The sequence below is a fragment of the Pelophylax lessonae genome (genome assembly GCF_965119305.1).
Source record: "Pelophylax lessonae genome assembly, chromosome: 1".
In the NCBI taxonomy this organism is placed as follows: Eukaryota; Metazoa; Chordata; class Amphibia; order Anura; family Ranidae; genus Pelophylax; species Pelophylax lessonae.
The window spans coordinates 254,696,488-254,714,873 of NC_138768.1; positions in this window are offsets into that span (position 1 = coordinate 254,696,488).

Here is an 18,386-nt window from a genome sequence, read left to right on the forward strand (position 1 = left end):
CACACCTATGCAGTTTGCAGTTGATGCATATTCCAGGTGCATTTTGCAAAAATAGGGCTTCATAAATTCTGTTTAGCTAGAATCTGTGAAGCTTCAACAAATATTTGATTAAGCTTACTGCTATCGTAAACAGCACATAAGAGGATACCCTTTATATAATTAACTTTTGTAACGGAACCACGACCCGCACTGTGCTTGTGGACTTCTGTCAGTATACGGCTTCCTCCCAGTGGTGAACATAGATATCAGATTTTCCCAGCCGCCCTCATACAAAGCTAGACGACAACTTAGCTTGTATACGTTTTGGAACCTTCCAGAATAAGAAATGTTTATTCAAACACAGGCACAAAGAGATATACACTGTGGGACAACCCCCCCTCTCCCTTAGCAGCCAATCCACATACACATATACATCCCATAATAGGTTGATCATAAGGCAGACAGAAACAATAGAACAATGGGATACAGGCACTTACCAATAAAAAACCCCACCCCACCTCACTATCTAGCAAGTGTCTATGAGAGACTCCAACAATATTCAAGCAATCTGAAAGGTCAAAATGTTTCTCTTTATATATTTCTTGAGGGATATTGTTCAGAAATATTATTGTTCCAAGTGAAACAGGCCCTTCATTCTTTCAACACAAACCACACATATAGAACCCATGATAATCGGGGTAACACGAAATGCTGTGTGGTTATACAGCGAGTCTGATTGGTGAAGACCTGACTGAGGTTCTTGGTCACCCTGTGCCCCTAATAGACACAGGGTGACTTACACATAAGAGGGGTCGGGGAAGCTGGACAAGGAGTTTCCCGACCTCTATAAAGTAATCTGGGTTCCACGAGCCCCCCAACCAAAGTGATTCCTGTCACAACTTTATTAATTTAGTAGTATTAGTTATCACCGGGGATGACCTTTGGATTCAAGTCCAACTTAAGTTTAGCTTGAGGCCAAGAAGTCAAGAAAATGGTGAACAAATGCAGCTGTTGGTGTCTATAGTAACCAACTGCCTATAATGCATTACCTAACCTCTGACCCGTAGAGGTAGCTAAAAAAGGCCAATTATAGAGGTTGTTTTATGTTCTAGTCCCCTTCCTAAAAAGTCTGGGTTCCCATCAGCCTTTTATATCAGTGTATCTTGGAAGAGACATGGAGAAGGAAGGGACAGACTGCAGAGTGTTTGAAGTATGGGTATGAAATATTCTATACCCCCTTACCCCTACATTTCTCTTACTAAATTAAGCCAGAAATGTCCAGAGAAGGACAGGAGGAAAAAAACAATATAAAGAAAGCTATATGACAATTTGTAAAATATTAAGACATTGGTCCATAAATGTACAATGGTAAATGCAACCTTTATCCTAAGAACAGATTCTGGGCATTTATGTGCTATCTAGGTTGGATACCCCTCACATACTGCATATGTAAACCAAAATAAAAAATACCACACAATGCAATTGTGGTCTGATGCCACAGTATGTCTTTTGAAAAAAGTTTATGCTATATTTTGAACAATGAATAATAAAACATAATCATATGTGTTCTATAAAGTATTTCTATTTCTTTAAAGTATATACAATAATTTCGCATCTGAATGCCACATTTTCTACATGCAGAATGACCCTTAAACAAAAGAACCCCATAAAAAATCTCACAGTGCATTGCTTTACTGTGTACAGTTACATTTAGAGATCTAAACATTCTCATTTGTAAGAGGAATTGTTAGGGGACTGTTCAGCTCTGCTATGAATAGAGTAATCAAGCAGCATCCAGTGGGAAGGGCTGTCTTCCATCAAAGTTCAGTGGGCATCAGATATCCGGCATTGTCACTGAATAAACTTATGATGATTTTCTAGTTCAATATTCCATTCATCTTTTTTTTTTTAAATGAATGCACGCACAGACTTACTTTACAGCTATGTTAAGACTTAAAACTTCTAGGCATGCCATCTCTTTTCCTGTTGTATCTCCAGGACACGAAGTAATAGGAAATCTTCCCAATTTGGAGCACATATAGCAGTGGATAGATTAAGGGCATGTGTACCTAGTGGGAGCCCATTCCTCCTTAAAGGTACAGGGACAGCTGAAGGCTCAAGGCATTCAGTGCATCCCTGCTTTCAGGGAGACTGTTAAAATTATAGAGTTAGGACCACAGTATACACTGCTCCTTAATGTGGGCATTGCAGCTTATGCATGTATTTGTTAATGTGTGTGTGTAGCATCACCCTCTAAGGAGCAGCTTGGTGATTTTGGGTTCTCTGTACTGCACCTCAACTCCAAGAATGACCTCAGTCCCTCTGCATGCTTAAATAAAATTACTGCAAACACTTTTAAGGACGCAAGTAGAAAGGCCCGTTATCCTGGCTGTGAATTGTTACCGGAACAGACACACACCTGGTAGGGATAAACAAGTTAAATATATTATCACGGTTTAAAATATGTGAAAACTTACAGCACTGTTAAACCCTACTGCAGAGTATTAATTAGGGCTGCGGAATATAATCGAAAGATCGATGCATCGCGATTCGACCCTTCGCGATTCTGCATCGATGCGGGTTGCCGGCATAAACGAGTAGGAAATGACGTCATCAGCCGCGGCCACGCCCTATCGCGCAAGGGAGAAAAAGTCGCAAGATCGCAGCTGATTGGTGCATTAGTGCGGGAGCTTAATAAAAAGGCTCCGCCCCTCCTCTTCCGTCTCTTTGACCCGGGCCGAGGCACAGCAAGAACATCCCCCGCGTGTATCGGCGTCCCACCTGCGACCTTGCAGCCAAGAAGCCAGCCAGCCAGCCAAGCCAGAAGCCAAGCCAGTCCACAGACTCCACACACAGGAGCCCCAAGAGCGTCCCCATCGCAGCCAGCCAGCGCCGCCCGCCTCACCGTAGCCGTCCCAGGCCCAGCCGCCACGCCACTGACGCCAGCCGCCCGCCACTGAGCCCAGAGAGCAGCACAGCACCTGTCCTCCTCTGCAATGCAGTGCACAACAACCCACACAGTCACACAGCAGGTATGTAGTCCGAACAAATAATTGTATACTATAATCATTCATGGGGGTCTCGAGTCTGTATCTCTGGGGGATGTCTGTGATGGGGGGGACAGGGGACGGTCGGTCGGGGCCCGGGGGTACTGTTCTGTTGTGGCAGGCTGGCAGCCAGGGGGGCTCTCTCTGAGTGTCAGTGGGGGTCTGGGGGTCTCTGTCAGTGTGAGCTGTGGGGGTCTGGGCAAGGGGGGGACTCACTCAGTGTTTGTCAGTGCTGTGGGGTGGGGAAGGAGTGGGACAGTGGGACATCCAGGTCTCTGTCAGTGTGTCAGGCTGTCAGCTCAGCTGTGGGGGGGAGGGGGGTCTCTGTCAGTGTCACTGTCACAGGCAGGCAGCTGTGGGCAGCACGGCGGCTTATCTCAATCCTGCGCTATCCACGCTTTGATTCTTAAAATTTTTGTAAGTTGCTTTCCTTCTGCTATATGAATAAAGTCTGGTGGTATTACACTATCTGGCGCTTTTTTGTCTTTCCATACTACTGTGTTGAATTGGAGTGATCGTTCCACTGGCTGTCTGCCCTGAGGATTACCCATGGGATTGTTTGGCTTACATCCTATCGGTTTTCGGTAAGAGGCAGTGACGTTGGGAGTGGTCTTTCTGACTTGGTGGCTCTTGTCTGCTATTTCTCTCCTTTGCCTTTCATTTTTGACATCTGGTAAGCATTTGGGATATAAGGGTGTTGGTGCTCTTACTTTATTCTGCTATCTGGCTCTGGTGATGGTGTGCACTCCTAAGGGTGACATATTAATGCTTAACAGTATTACGCTATGGAAGTTTTCAATTTATTTCCACATATGATTGCTATTCATTAACGAGAGGACCATGAGCTTACTGATCTGAGGCTGGTGGATTCAACATATATCTGAGTTTTTTTGGGCGAACTCTTTCCCTTTATCTGGTAAGGAGACTACATAAGTGTTGGCTTATTCTCTTCTGACCTTGGGATTCCGGATTTTGGATTGTGTCAGTCATTTGGACATTACCCTTGTTATCATTGAGGACATTCATTTTGGGGGTTATTACATCAGTCATTGTGTTTTTTTGATATTCATTGTCATCATAGCACAATTTAGCGCAACTTGGCCCTTTATACGTTATATGTTGTTTGTCACAATTTAAGTTGCTGCTGGAACCTAATAGTTAGCGCAGTTATACTTCCCTTTATATTTTATGAAAGATGTTGCTTGCTTGACTTGTTGCGGCTTAGTTTACAAGTGGTATTTTTTTTTTTAAACACTGACAGAGTTTGGCAACTTACGCCATCCGTCTCCGTCACATACGTGGTAGTATGGTAATGGCAGAAGGAGAAAAAGATCGAGAGATAAAAAATGCACCTAGCGTTTTAAGAACAAACATCTGGGCACATTTCAGATTTTACAAACACACAGGGAAGCGTGAGTTGGACAAGACACACGCCGTGTGTAAAGCCTGTCACACAAAAATTAAATACCTAGGGAACACTACGAACTTGAGAAACCATGTTAGCCGTTGTCACTCTGAGTTAGTAACACCTGTCGCCACCAGCAGTGCCACCACTGCCAAGGAAAGACTGCTAGACCCAGATCAGCCAAGAATTGATGCCATACTGCCAACTTATCTGCCCAACTCAGAAAAAGGGAAGAAACTAACCAAAGCTGTGGCAGCTTTCATCGCCAAGGACCTACGGCCTTACTCAGTTGTGGACAACGCTGGGTTTCGCTACCTTTTGAAGACGCTAGAGCCACGTTATAAGATCCCATCACGCAGTCACTTTACAGAAAATGTTATACCTGCACTCTACCACGACACCAAAGCTCAGGTACTTGCGTCAATGAACCAAGCCAGTCGAGTCGCAATAACGTGTGATTCATGAACTTCAGTCACAACGGAGTCCTATGTTACAATAACAGCACATTACGTTACTAAGGACTGGCAGGTCTTGTCACATGTGTTGCAAACAAGAGCCATTTATGAGTCTCACACAGGTGCTCATCTGGCAGAGCTACTGTCTCATGTCGTGGAAGAATGGCAGCTGTCTGACAAATCTGTAGTGCTTGTGACTGACAACGCGGTGAACATGATAGTTGCAGCTCAAGTTGGTAAATTTCCTCATGTTAAATGTTTTGCCCATACACTCAATCTTGCATGTCAGCGGGCACTGAAAGGGGCCACGCTCTCCAGGCTTCTCGCCAGAGTGCGACGAATATCTACATTCTTCCATCGCAGCAGTAGAGCAAGCCACTGTCTAAAAGAGAAACAGAAATGTCTGGGCCTGAAGAATCATAAGCTAATAACTGATGTGCCAACAAGATGGAACAACGCATATGACATGGTCGAGAGGTTCTTAGAACAACAACCTGCAGTTTGTGCCACCTTGCTGTCTCCAGAAGTCAGAAAAGGAGAGTCTGATCTCTGCACTCTCAATGAAACAGATGTGTCAAATGCAGAGGACGCTGTGAGTGCATTAAAGCCAATGAAGGATGCAACCTTGCTGATGTCAGAAGAGCGCAACTCAACAGTGTCTCTCATAGCCCCTCTAAATGCACAACTGCTCCAGAGCATGACAGACACCATGGGAGACACACCCATGACCCATGAGATCAAGAATGCCATCAAAACAGATCTCCTGAAGAGGTACAGCAGTGAGGCAGAGAAGAAGATCCTTCATACAGCCTCTGCACTGGATCCTCGCTTTAAAGGACTGCCTTTTATTCTCACAGAGGAGGAGAGATCGGAGATATACAGAGGAGTGACTGAGGAGGCTGCATCTTTGGAGGTAATTAGAATTTCATCATGTTTCCTCCCAGACAGCTAGAAGCTCAGCTACATTGCGTTGTGTAATAATATGCCCTGATTCACTGATGCGGTGTGGGAAGTGGAACTGTATGGTATGGATTACCGTGCAGTTTCCCACACCTCATCAATGAATCACACTCTTAGTCAGTTCAGCTCTTCTTATACTATTATCTTTTGTTCAAACACACAGATTACATCTAATAGAAGGACAAATGTGGATGAAGTGCCAAGGGAAAAAGCAACTGTGGAAGAAGAAACACCCATTGAGGACAGCCATTCTCCTCCCAAAAAAAAGGCCACAACATCGCTGCTCATGACTTTGCTGGGGCAGTCTTTCACTGATGGTGCAATAGAACCTAGGACCCCCTATGCCAAGGCAGAAGACGAAATGGAAAAATATTGTAAAGCCCCACCTCTGCCTCTCACTAAGGACCCTTTGAAATGGTGGCGTGAGCATGAGGTCATATTTCCCCTCCTCTCTCAGCTGTCAAAGCAATACTTGTGTATCCCAGGTACAAGTGTATCTGCAGAGCGGGTTTTCTCTACTGCAGGATATGTTATAACAGCGAAAAGAAGCAGTCTGAAACCTGAGCATGTGGATCATCTAGTGTTCTTACAGAAAAACCTACATGTTCCCAAATGATAAGCACTGAAATAATTACTAATTCATGTTTTTAATGAATTAGTAATTACTAATTCAGTCTGCCGCCAGTCACCAGTCAGTCACACCACCAGTCTTGTTTTATAGCTTTATAGCACTGATGGTTTGTTTTTGAAGATTGTCCTGTCCAATGTGTCCATTTCCAATCCATAATCCGTTCCGTTGCTTCACACTAAAAGTGTCTAGGCAATAGGCATTGTAGGCAAGTAGGCAGGGGTTCGTTTAACCCTCAACCAAATAAATAATATTAAAGTGCATTTTCTTCTAGACAACTGACTGACACCAAGCCAGCCACGGTGCAGCATTATAGGAAGGAAAATCATTGAGAGAAATAACTTGTATATTTGAAGCTTAACCTCGAGTAAATCTTATCTTATTGGATCACAAATAAATACACCAATTGTGGATTCTTGTGTAATATACTATATTTGTGAGTTTGTGAATGTGACCCCTCATAGGAATTCCTCAAGGTTAAGCTTCAGTTTACAATTTATTCTCTCAAGGATTTTCCTTCCTCTAATGGTGGCTTGTTGGCTAGCTTGGCTTCAGTAACAGATGTAATCGACGTGGTAGAGTGCTGCTCAGTGCAGTGCAGGTAAAGTTTTCTTTCTGTAACGTGACTGACTGTCGTGACAACTCAAGAGCTTATAACGCAGCTCTAGCATTAACAGTGCGTGTGTGTGTGTTGAGTTGATGCTGAGGCTGCATATAAGCTTTTGAGTTGTCACGAGTCACGACACACACACACTGTGTTTAGTTGACTGGCAATGGCAGGGGCAAACACAATCGCAGTGAACCTGGAACATTTTATATATTTTACAGCTTTTCTGGCACTGGAGAGATGGAGAATGGCTTGTTTTCAAAAATGGTCCATTCACATAAGTGAATTGATATTTAAGCTTAAGCTTATATTTTAAAAAAGAATAGCGCGCAAATGCAAAAGAAATTACTACCAAATCTGAAGAGAGTCCATAAATAAAAATGGGGGTTTGGTCCCACCATATGGCCATATCGTGCTCAAGCCCACTACTGCGTCAAAGTACCCCATTATCAGTGGGTCCTACACTATCCATGAAAAAGAGATGAATCCAGCCCTTCTAACCCTTGGAGACAACACTCCTTGCTGGGAAAAATGTGCAAATGCACTACAGGGGACTCCTCCTATATCCATTTGATGGTGGACACTGATTGAGTACAGGTGTATGTGGGGGGTGGGGAGGGCTGCTCAACCTCGATAGTCTGGTCAGACCGAATACATAATAAACAGGCAAAAAATTTGGGGGAGCATACCCATGTATTTCCAAAGCTGCTGCAGCTATGAACCAAAAGACATGTATATTAAAAAAGAATAGCGCGCAAATGCAAAAGAAATTACTACCAAATCTGAAGAGAGTCCATAAATAAAAATGGGGGTTTGGTCCCACCATATGGCCATATCGTGCTCAAGCCCACTACTGCGTCAAAGTACCCCATTATCAGTGGGTCCTACACTATCCATGAAAAAGAGATGAATCCAGCCCTTCTAACCCTTGGAGACAACACTCCTTGCTGGGAAAAATGTGCAAATGCACTACAGGGGACTCCTCCTATATCCATTTGATGGTGGACACTGATTGAGTACAGGTGTATGTGGGGGGTGGGGAGGGCTTAAGCTTATATTTGTATAACTCCCCTCTAGCAGCCATCAACTCACTTCACTTGAGTTGACTGGCAGTTGCAGGGGGAAACAAACATCATGGTGAACATGGAAGTTATGCAGCAGTGCACTATTGCCAGGTTCACCTTTGATATTTGCTACTAGTCAGGAAGTGCTCTGTTTTGTAGAGGACAGGTTATGGCACACACCTGGAATTTATTGCAACGCATGTCTGTCTGCTGGTGTCTGTTGTACTCTGTAGCAATAGCAAGTGTAGGGGGTTCCCTCAACCAAACAAATACTAAAGGTAAAACGTGTATCTAGACAACTGAAGGCAAGCCAGCCAGCCACGGTACAGGAAAGGACATCCTTGATTAAATCAATCATACATTGAAGCGTAAAACCTTGATTAAATCTTTACTGGATCACAAATACACACAAACCTGACCTAACCTATATGACTTGAGTTGTACCAGTGTGCCAATGCCAAACCTTTCTTCAGTTCTCGTGATTCTGATGCAGACAATCGTGTTGTGTGTTTTTTTGTGATCCCATGAAGATTTACTCAAGGTTTAAGCTTCAGTTGATGATTTACTCTGTCAAGGGTTTTCCTTCCTCTAATGGTGGCTTTGGCTTGGCTTCAGTTGGGTTTAATTGTGGTAGAGACAGAGACTGTCTGCAGGACAGGTAACGTTTTCTGTAAAGTAAGTGACATAAAAGTAACATAAGTGAATTGATAAGCTTAAAGCTTATATTTGTAACTCCCCTCTAGCAGCCATCAACTCACTTGAGTTGACTGGCAGTTGCAGAGGGAAACAAACATCACGGTGAACATGGAAGTTATGCAGCAGTGCACTATTGCCAGGTTCATCCTTGATGTTTGCTACTAGTCAGGAAGTGCTCTGTTTTGTAGAGGACAGGTTATGGCACACCTGGAATTTATTGCAATGCATATATTCACATAAAATGATTTATATATAATGTTTTGTGGGAATTTATGATGACCATTTTCACAAGAATATTAGCTTGGCTGGCTGGCTTCTTCTATCTTGGCTTTAAAGTACAACTATAGGCAAAACTTTATCCAAAATCAAAAATTTTTTGCCTTTAGTTGTACTTTAAATGGTGGTAGATCTGGCTTATATTAATATTTTCTTTTATGAAGCAGTAAACTGCACTACTACAGTTTTTTACTTTTTTTACTGTTACTTCTAGTAAAATACTATTGTTGTTGTCTGTCTCTGCTATGCTGTTGGCATTTTCAGACCTTCCTATATGTTTGCAGTGCAAGTGCACTAAAGTATGCAGGGCTTGCAGGCCATGAGGGTCCAGGAAAGTTTCCTTAAGCAAATAAAAATAAAAAGGATTCTTTTATTTGTGACTGCTTGATTGTTTGTTTGTTTTTTTTGATAAAGTTTTGAAAACCATTGGGCAGTGGGCTGGGCATGGGCATTGGGCAGTAATTGTGATGCATCGCGGAATCGAATTGTATCGAATCGCGACCCTAATAATCGTAATCAAATCGAATCGTGAGGTAAGTGAAGATGCGCAGCCCTAGTATTAATACAATAGAAATTACAACCTTTAATATTAAGCAACTTTAAGTATATGTAGCACCCTCCTAGTTAGGTGCTAGAGAAAGAGTATAGTTTTGGATCTTTTCTGCTTACCAAAGATTGCCAGGTAAATCTATATTGTTCTCTGCCTACCAGAGAGCAGGATCTGCTAGTGAGGTCTGCTCATGGTGCTCAGGTGCAACTCAGTTTGTCTAAAGTGTTTCACATTGGTCCAATACGGAGGTATATTGGACAGTGTAAGGAAACCTGAGAAATGGCATTTAGTACAGTCCTGGCAATTGGCAGAGGAAAGTGCCTCGGTGTATGCTGGGATACTGTATAAATGCCAAGGGCACATGTGCTCAGGGTCTTTCAGCTGAAGAGCGGGGTCCCGGAGGGAGGGGCGGCTGCCCCTCCTCTGTAGAAATTGCCATACAGCCTCAGGTGGTCGACCTGAGATTAAGAGAGGAGCTGAAGCCAGAAGTCCTGCAGAGCCAACTGGAAGGGAGACACTGGAAAGGATCTGATTCTGCATATAGTGAGTACAGATCTGTTCATGGTGCCTGTTCTGAGAGGGCCATCCCTTCACTTAGAAGAGTCAGTGGATGGGTGTCAGTAAAGGGGATGCTAGAAAGTGTCCTGAAGATAATGTAGTTGCATCAAGCCTGCTGCTGGAGAGAGCCAGAGGACTTAACCCTTCCATACAAGTGGCAGTATGGTTAAACTAGTGTGACTGCTCCACAAATAACCTTTTGAGGCCAAGTGAGGGATATCCTTATCAACTGTAAATAGTTCAAAGTGGAGTATCCCACTATTCCCTTCTCTTATCCAAGTTCCATAATAAATATAAAACCAAAACCCCTGGACAGTTTGAGAAACGAGCCATTGGGAGAAAGGATGGATGTGTGAACTGTCCCTAAGTAACTGTCTGCAGGTAATCAAAGGAGGCCCAAAAAGTCATCATACAGCAAGCCCTACGGGGACAGTGCTACATATAGAAAAAAAAAAAACAGTAATCTACATGCCCATAACACAGGCGCTGAGAGGAAGGAGAGAAGGTTTGTCAACTTCTAAGCTCTTTATGGGCCACAAACACCATTGAGGGGTAAACAAAAAAAAATGGATTAATCAAGTACAATAAACAAATTTCTGCAGTGTTACAGGTCCTCAGGTGAAGAATACTAATGTCTTCTGCTAGCAAACTATGGGGCCCTTGTTTTAAGAGTAGGTTTAAACAGGCTCAAGTGACGCAGTAATCATCTAGGATTTTTCGTTAGGTAGTGAATTGTAAGGTCAAACCGGCTAAAGGTGACAGCTCCAAACAAGCATCCTCTAACACTTTAAGGGAGAATTGGTGTCTGCATGCAATGTCTGTACTGTGCTAAGGATGTTGGGTTTGTACCCGCTCATCAATCCTCTGTGCAATGACACAACAGAAATCCCAAATGCTGGTTCAGGCTCCTGGTGATGTAGTAAGGCACTGGATCACCTGCTGACAGCTGATCAGGATGACTGGTTGCGAAGTTCGCAAGGTGATGGAACAGTGGCCTACCCGATACTCAGATGGGTATTTTGCGATTCCTGAGTGGTGTGGGTCATCTCCACTAGGCTGGATGGGGCTGGGCTGCTGGAGCAGGGTCCCTGGGCTGAATGGTGGTAGACTGCATGGTTGTCTGGTTTTCTGTCATCCCTCAGCCCATCCTTTCTCTTCACTCTCTTGGCAGCATTGTCTCAGTAATCTCTGGGGAAGTTTGGCTCTCTCTCCTGGGTACACACTCTACCCTCGCTTCTTTCCCCCTTGATCACACACTCTCTCCCTCATCCCTTTTTCCAGGCTCCTTGCTCTCCCTCCTCCCTGGTTCAGCCGGACATGTTTGGGCTGCAGTTTTCTCCCTTAGGGACACAATGGGGCGGCCAGTCCTTGGGACTACATGTCCTTCAATCCTTCATTCTGCCTCTTCCTGATTGGCTCTTCCCTGTATCCAATAGAAGGCTGAGGAAAGAAGCAGAGTGGCCGGTGATCTGGTAAATGCTGCTCTGTATCTGTTCAACGGCACAAGGAGAAGGGGAGCCTGAAGCTGCTCTCTCTACATTGCAGAACAGCGGCTTTGGTCTCTCGCTGTGGCAGTGTGCACTTCGAGCGGGGAGGAAACAAAACCTGCAGCTCCCCTCTCTCCGGTCAAAGCGCCGCTGTTGTGTTCACTTGGTAGACTCCAGTGGGGGGGGAAGCAGAGCCTGCTGGAGCAGGGAGGACAGATACAGCAGTTATGCACCTGCTATATGTGCAAACATATACTCTGTTTTTAACATTTATTATTAGACAGGATCCATTTGGTTTATTTTGCAGGCTGGCTGGTAAGTGTGCTGTGCAATCTTTTGGTTGTTTGTGATTTGCATTGTCCTTCCATGTGCACCTTACTGTAAAGGCTTGTTATAGGTTGAGGTGATTGCCAGTTATTTGTAGAGTTAGTTGAATCGGTCGCAGGGATGCACTGCATGTCTTCAGCTGCCATTGTGCTCTTGCTGGATGTCACGTGCATCCCTGTGTCTTTAACTCCTTTACGACCGCCCACTGCAGATTAAACAGGTGATCAAATAACACCAAAAGAAAGCTCTATTTGTGGGGAAAAAAGGACATAAATTTTGTTTGGGTACAGCATCGCATGACCACGCAATTGTACGTTAAAGTAACGCAGTGCTGAATCGTAAAATAGGGCCTGGTCAGGAAGGGGGTAAAATCTTTTGGGGCTGAAGTGGTTAATGAGGGGTAAGCTTCCTCCGGGCACAGCTGCTCTTATTCTTTCCACTGCTATTTGTGCTCCATTTTAGGAGACTCTTAAAAGTTAATACTGTTGTATACAGAGGAGCCTTGACAAAGGCACTGCGGCTTACGCATATATTTGCTAATGTGTGCAAAGAAAGCCCTCTGTTTTTAACAGTGATTGTTAGACAGGGTCAATTTGGTTGTTTTGCAGGCTGGCTGGTAAGTGTGCTGGGACATCTTTAATTTATTTGTGAAGTGTGTTGCCCTTCCATGTGCACCTTACTGCCAAAGCTAGTTATAGGTTGAGGTGGTTGCCACTTTTTTGTACATTTGGTTGAATTGAGTGCAGGGATGCACTGCATGCCTTCAGCTGCCATTGTGGTCTTGCAGGATGTCATGTGTGTCCCTGTGTCTTCATAGAGGGGTGGGCTCCCTCCAGGCACTTCTGCCCTTAAAGTGGTTATAAAGCCCACTCATGAAATCTGACCTGGGCACATATATATCGGTTGTGTTTACTTATCTTTCTTCAAAGCTCTGAGTACTGTGTCTTTCTGCTGCTCTGTTCTTCTGTTACCAGCATGATAACTTCTGACAAGTTCTCTGACACACAAGATAACAGCAGCTGGAAATTTGTGTCGGGGAGGGTGTTTAGACATATATAAGTAGAGAGCTTGTCTATTCACAATACAGTTCTGCATGTAACTTTCTTTTTCTGCTTATGTGGAGTGGGGGGTGTGTCCCTTTCCTCCAATCAGCTCACACAAAGTGTATGCCCAGACTCCACACCCACTGCTGAATGAGGAAACAAGATTTTTAACATTATGTACACTTTCTAAAGAATGTAGAAAGGGAAAGACTGCAGATATACATGTAAAACTTGTACTATGTAGGGAGATTTGTTTCATCTCTGTGTATCATCAGAGACTATTCACTTCACTGGGTATAGGAGAGGGTTTACATACACTTTAATCTATACACTGCTATGTACAGTGCATCTGGAAAGTATTCACAGCGCTTCACTTTTTACGCATTTTGTTATGTTACAACCCTATTCCAAAATGGATTAAATTCATTTTTTTCCTCAAAATTCTTTAAACAATACCCCATAATGAAAACATGAAAGAAGTTTGTTTGAAATCTTTGCAAATTTATTTAAAAATAAAAAGCGAAAAAGAGCCCATGTACATAAGTATTCACAGCCTTTGCTCAATACTTTGTTGAAGCACCTTTGGCACCAATTACAGCCTCAAGTCTTTTTGAGTATGATATACAAGCTTGGCACACCTATTTTTTGGCAGTTTCTCCCATTCTTCTTTGCTGGACCTATTAAGCTCCATAAGGTTGGATAGGGAGCGTCGGTGCACAGCCCCATTTCAGATCTCTCCAGAAATGTTCAATCGGGTTAAAGTCTGGGCTCTGGCTGGGCCACTCAAGAACATGCAGCGTTGTCCACTCATTTATTATCTTGGCTGTGTGCTTAGGGTCTGATGGGGGCCACTGTGCTCATTGGGACCTTCAATGCTGCAGAAGTTTTGCTGTACCCTTCCCCAGATCTGTGTCTCGATGCAATCCTGTCTCAGAGGTCTACTGACAATTCCTTGGACTTCATGGCTTTGTTTGTGCGTTAACATGCACTGGTGACTGTAGGACCTTATATGGACAGGTGTGTGCCTTTCCAAATCATGTCCAATCAAATGCATGTACCACAGGTGGACTGCAATCAAGTTGTAGAAACATCTCAAGGATGATTAGTGGAAATAGGATGTACCTGAGCTCAATTTTGAGTGTCATGGAAAAGACTGTTTTTTATTTTTAATAAAATTGTAACTATTTCAAACAAACTTCTTTCACGTTGTCATCATGGGGTATTGTTTGTAGAATTTTGAGGAAAATAATGAGTTTAATCCATTTTGGAATAAGGCTGTAACATAACAAAATGTGAAAAAAGTAAAGCGCTGGGAATACTTTCTGGATGCCCTGTATGCTTCAACTTGGGAGACTCTTAAAATTATAGAGTTAGGACCGCAGTATACAGAGGAGCCTTGACGTTGGCACTGCGGCTTATGCATTTAGTTATAAATGTGTTCAAACAAAACCCTCAGTTTTTTTACTTGAGTTGTTAGACAGGGTCAATTTGGCTGTTTTGCAGGCTGGCTGGTAAGTGTGCTGGGAAATCTTTTGTTTGTGATGTCCGTTGCCCTTTCTTATGCACCTTGCTGCAAAGGCTAGTCATAGGTTGAGGTGGTTGACACTTTTTTGTATACCTAGAACTAATGATTGTTTACCAACAGAAGTTTAAAAACAAAATGCCTGGAGTTAAGATTTATAGCAGGGGTGTCCACACTTTTTAAAGAAAGGGCCAGTTTCTACACTATGGAGCAGCCAGATAGACACAGGACACACTATGTTAAATGTGTGTTATGTTTGTAGTGCTGCATAGCAAGAAAAAAAAACAACAAAACTTCAGCTTTAAATCCACTTTAATCAATTATGCAGTGGATAGGAGTGAAATTTACACAACTGTTATAACAAGCACAGGCATTACTGCACAGTGGTTCGGGGTGGCATGAACTAAACCGTGCATGTTAGATGATGTGACCCACAGTAGTTCTGCATAGTAGACACCTGCAGATTTTTAGTTATTAGATGTAAACTCCACTGACATCAGTGCCTCAATGTATTGATACAATAGGTTAGGTTGTAATCTGCAACATATAAAAAATGGTGTGCTGTTCATTTAAGAGCAAACTAATGGTCCTTTCACATGGGCTTTTTGCCCGGCGGACTCTGTTTTGCTCAGCGGGGATTGATTCACCGATCCCCGCTGAGCAGGCGGATGACAGGTCCGTCTCCGCTCACTGTGTAGAGATTGACCTGTCAGAGCCCTGCTCTCCTCTATGGGAGATCAGATGAAAACGGACCACCTGTCCGTTTTCATCCGATCCTATCCAATCCAATCCTCCAGACGGATGGAAAATAGGGTTTCCATCCATCTGGATTTCAAGGACAGGATCAGATTGGATAGCAGCGGATGTCAGCGGACATGTCATTGCTGACATCCGCTGCTCCATAGGGGTGCATGGAGCATCCGGTCAGGTCCGCCTGAAAAACTGACAAGCGGACCTGATCGGAAAGCCCGTGTGAAAGGGGCCAAAATCACCAATCCTGCAAATTCCAAATATTAAAGTTTCTCACTATAAATATACCAAACACCTGTATGTGAATCACATTTACAGTGAAGGGAAAAAATGAAACACCCAACATAATCAATTATACCTTAAGTAATGTGAAAACTCGTATATACATAAATCGTCACTTCCGGTGCATGCGCGGCATACCTGCACAGCTTCTGGGCATGCCCAGAAGCTGTTTAGCAGTGAATGCCGCGCCTGCACCGGAAGTGATGAGCGGGGCTGGTGCAGGCGCATCAATTCCTGGGAGCTCCCAGGAATCATCGCAAACCAGAAGTGACGGCGCGGGCCGCGGCCGCAGAGGGAGAAAGTGGAAGGAAGGTGACTATATTTTCTTCTATAATAAGGTAAGTGACAAAAAAAAAAAAAATCGCCAGTATGCATTTCTTTTTCAGGTTGCCCTCCGCAAGCGGATGGCTCAAAATCGATTTTATCGATTTTGAGGCCGGAACTCCGCTTTAATGGTAATTTTTATATTTCTTTACACATTACATTATTTTTCATTACATTTCTTTAACTTTAATTGAAGCAACGAGTATTGTGTCTTATTTTGTTGCCATCTTGTTTGATAACCTAATGTTCAGGGGTTGTAAATCTTTTAATACAAAAAGTTCTTCAGAATCGTGATATTTGTTTTAAGCAAAAAAATTGTGATTCTCATTTTATCCAGAATCGTGCAGCTCTAATCCACCCTTAATAGTTATCCTTAAAGCATCACATCCAGTGTCCACGTAATAAAAGTGTTCATTTAAATGGTAACTCCACTTTTGTGTGGGGGGGAGCAAATAAAGAAAAAACAATATAGCATATACAGTTGCGACACAAATCATATTGTAATTGAATGCTATTAAAAATAACCTTTCCTTTTCAATCTGCAGCTGTTGTAATTTTCTGAAAATGCAATGCAATATGGCTACCTGGAGCTGTTCTGTACACAGAATGTATACTGACCACCCCTCAGAAACATAATTTCCTGCTTGTGTGATTGGCTCACCAATTTTCCCAGAATTCTGCCTCAGTTACAAGTCTCATTTCTGGCATCCCCTGCAACATAAATATAATTTTTGGTGAGATGCTCCCAATAGGAACACGTCTAAAGGGATGCAGACCCAGCAGCTTTTCTCACAGGTGTCCTGCAGCTGCCACAGGTGATAGATAATTATGAAACCACTCCCATTATACCCACTCAGCACAGAAGCACAGAGGAACAAACAGGGATTTCTTCAGAATTACAAAAGGTAAGAATCTGCAAAAAGGTTGTTATAATCCTTGCAATGTACAGAAATCACCCAGAGGGTAATGATTTTTTCTCCACAAAAGTGGAGTTACGCTTTAATGACAAAAATATGTCTTACAGAAAGTACTTAAATAAGCGTGCTTCAGTGCCCAATCCACCAATAAATGCAGTGCCCACTCACCCTAACCACTTGCCGACCGCCTACCGCATATTTACTGGCTCTATTGCATGAAATCACGTACCTGTACGTTATTTCATGCATGGGTTCCCTAGAGAGGCAGATTGCCGTTCTGACAGGGAAGAAGATAGAGATGCTAAGCAGGAACCTCAATCTCTGTCTTCATCCAGTCAGAGCAACCCCCCCCCCAAGTTAGTAAGCACCCCTTAGGGACACACTTAACCCTTTGATTGCCCCTGACGTTAACAACTTCCCTGCCAGTGTCATTAGTACAGTCACAGTGCATATTTTTAGCACTGATCACCGTACTGGTGTCAATAGTCCCCAAAAAAGTGTCAAAAGTGATATCCAATTTGTCCGTCACAATGTTGCAGTCCCGCTAAAAATCGCTGATTGCCGATAGTACTAGTAAAAAAATAAAAATTCCCAAAAAATATCCCATCATTTGTAGACGCTATACCTTTTGCGCAAACCAATCAATATACGCTTATTGGGATTTTTTTTTCACCAAAAACATACAGCAGAATACATACTGGCCAAAATTGATGAAGAAATTCGATTTTTTTTACTTTTTTTTTATTGGATATGTTTCATAGCAAAAAAGTAAAAAATATTGTTTTTTTTTTTCAAAATTGTCGCTTGTTTTGTTTATAGCACAAAAAATAAAAATCGCACAGGTGATCAAATACCACCAGAATGGGTACAGCATTGCACGACCGCACAATTGTCAGTTAAAGTAACGCAGTGCTGTATTACAAAAAATGGCCTGGTCATTAAGGGGGTAGAACCTTCCAGGGCTGAAGTGGATGAAGTTGTTGTAAACCCTTCCATATACCCAGTGAAGTGACTGGCCTCAGGTGATATACAGAGATGACACAAATCCTCCTACATAAGTTATATCTGTCTTTCTGCAGCCCTTCCCTACATCCGTTCAAAATGCTGCATTTTTAAGCTTGTTTGAGAGTTTAGAAAAAGGGGACGGAGAGCTGAGGGAGCTCTGAGAGCTGATTGGAGAGAAGGGACACCCCCCCCCCCCCAGTCTGCCTGAAATCAGGAAATTGTAAAATATTTCTAGCACCCAGAAGGGACAGGAAATTGTATTTATTGTATGTATGTCCATGTTGGAGGGAATTCCCCTCACTTCCTATTCCAATGACCACTGTCCAACTGGAATGCTGACAACAATAAAAACCTGACTGAGCTCCAACCCTTTACTCTCTAATAAAAATTGTGCTTTTACTGTTCACTTTGTAAGATTTAGACTTCCTGACTTGGTGACCACAGGTATTGGGAGAGAAAGTGAAGGAAATCCTCCCCAACAGGGTTACAGGGGGGCAGGAAAAT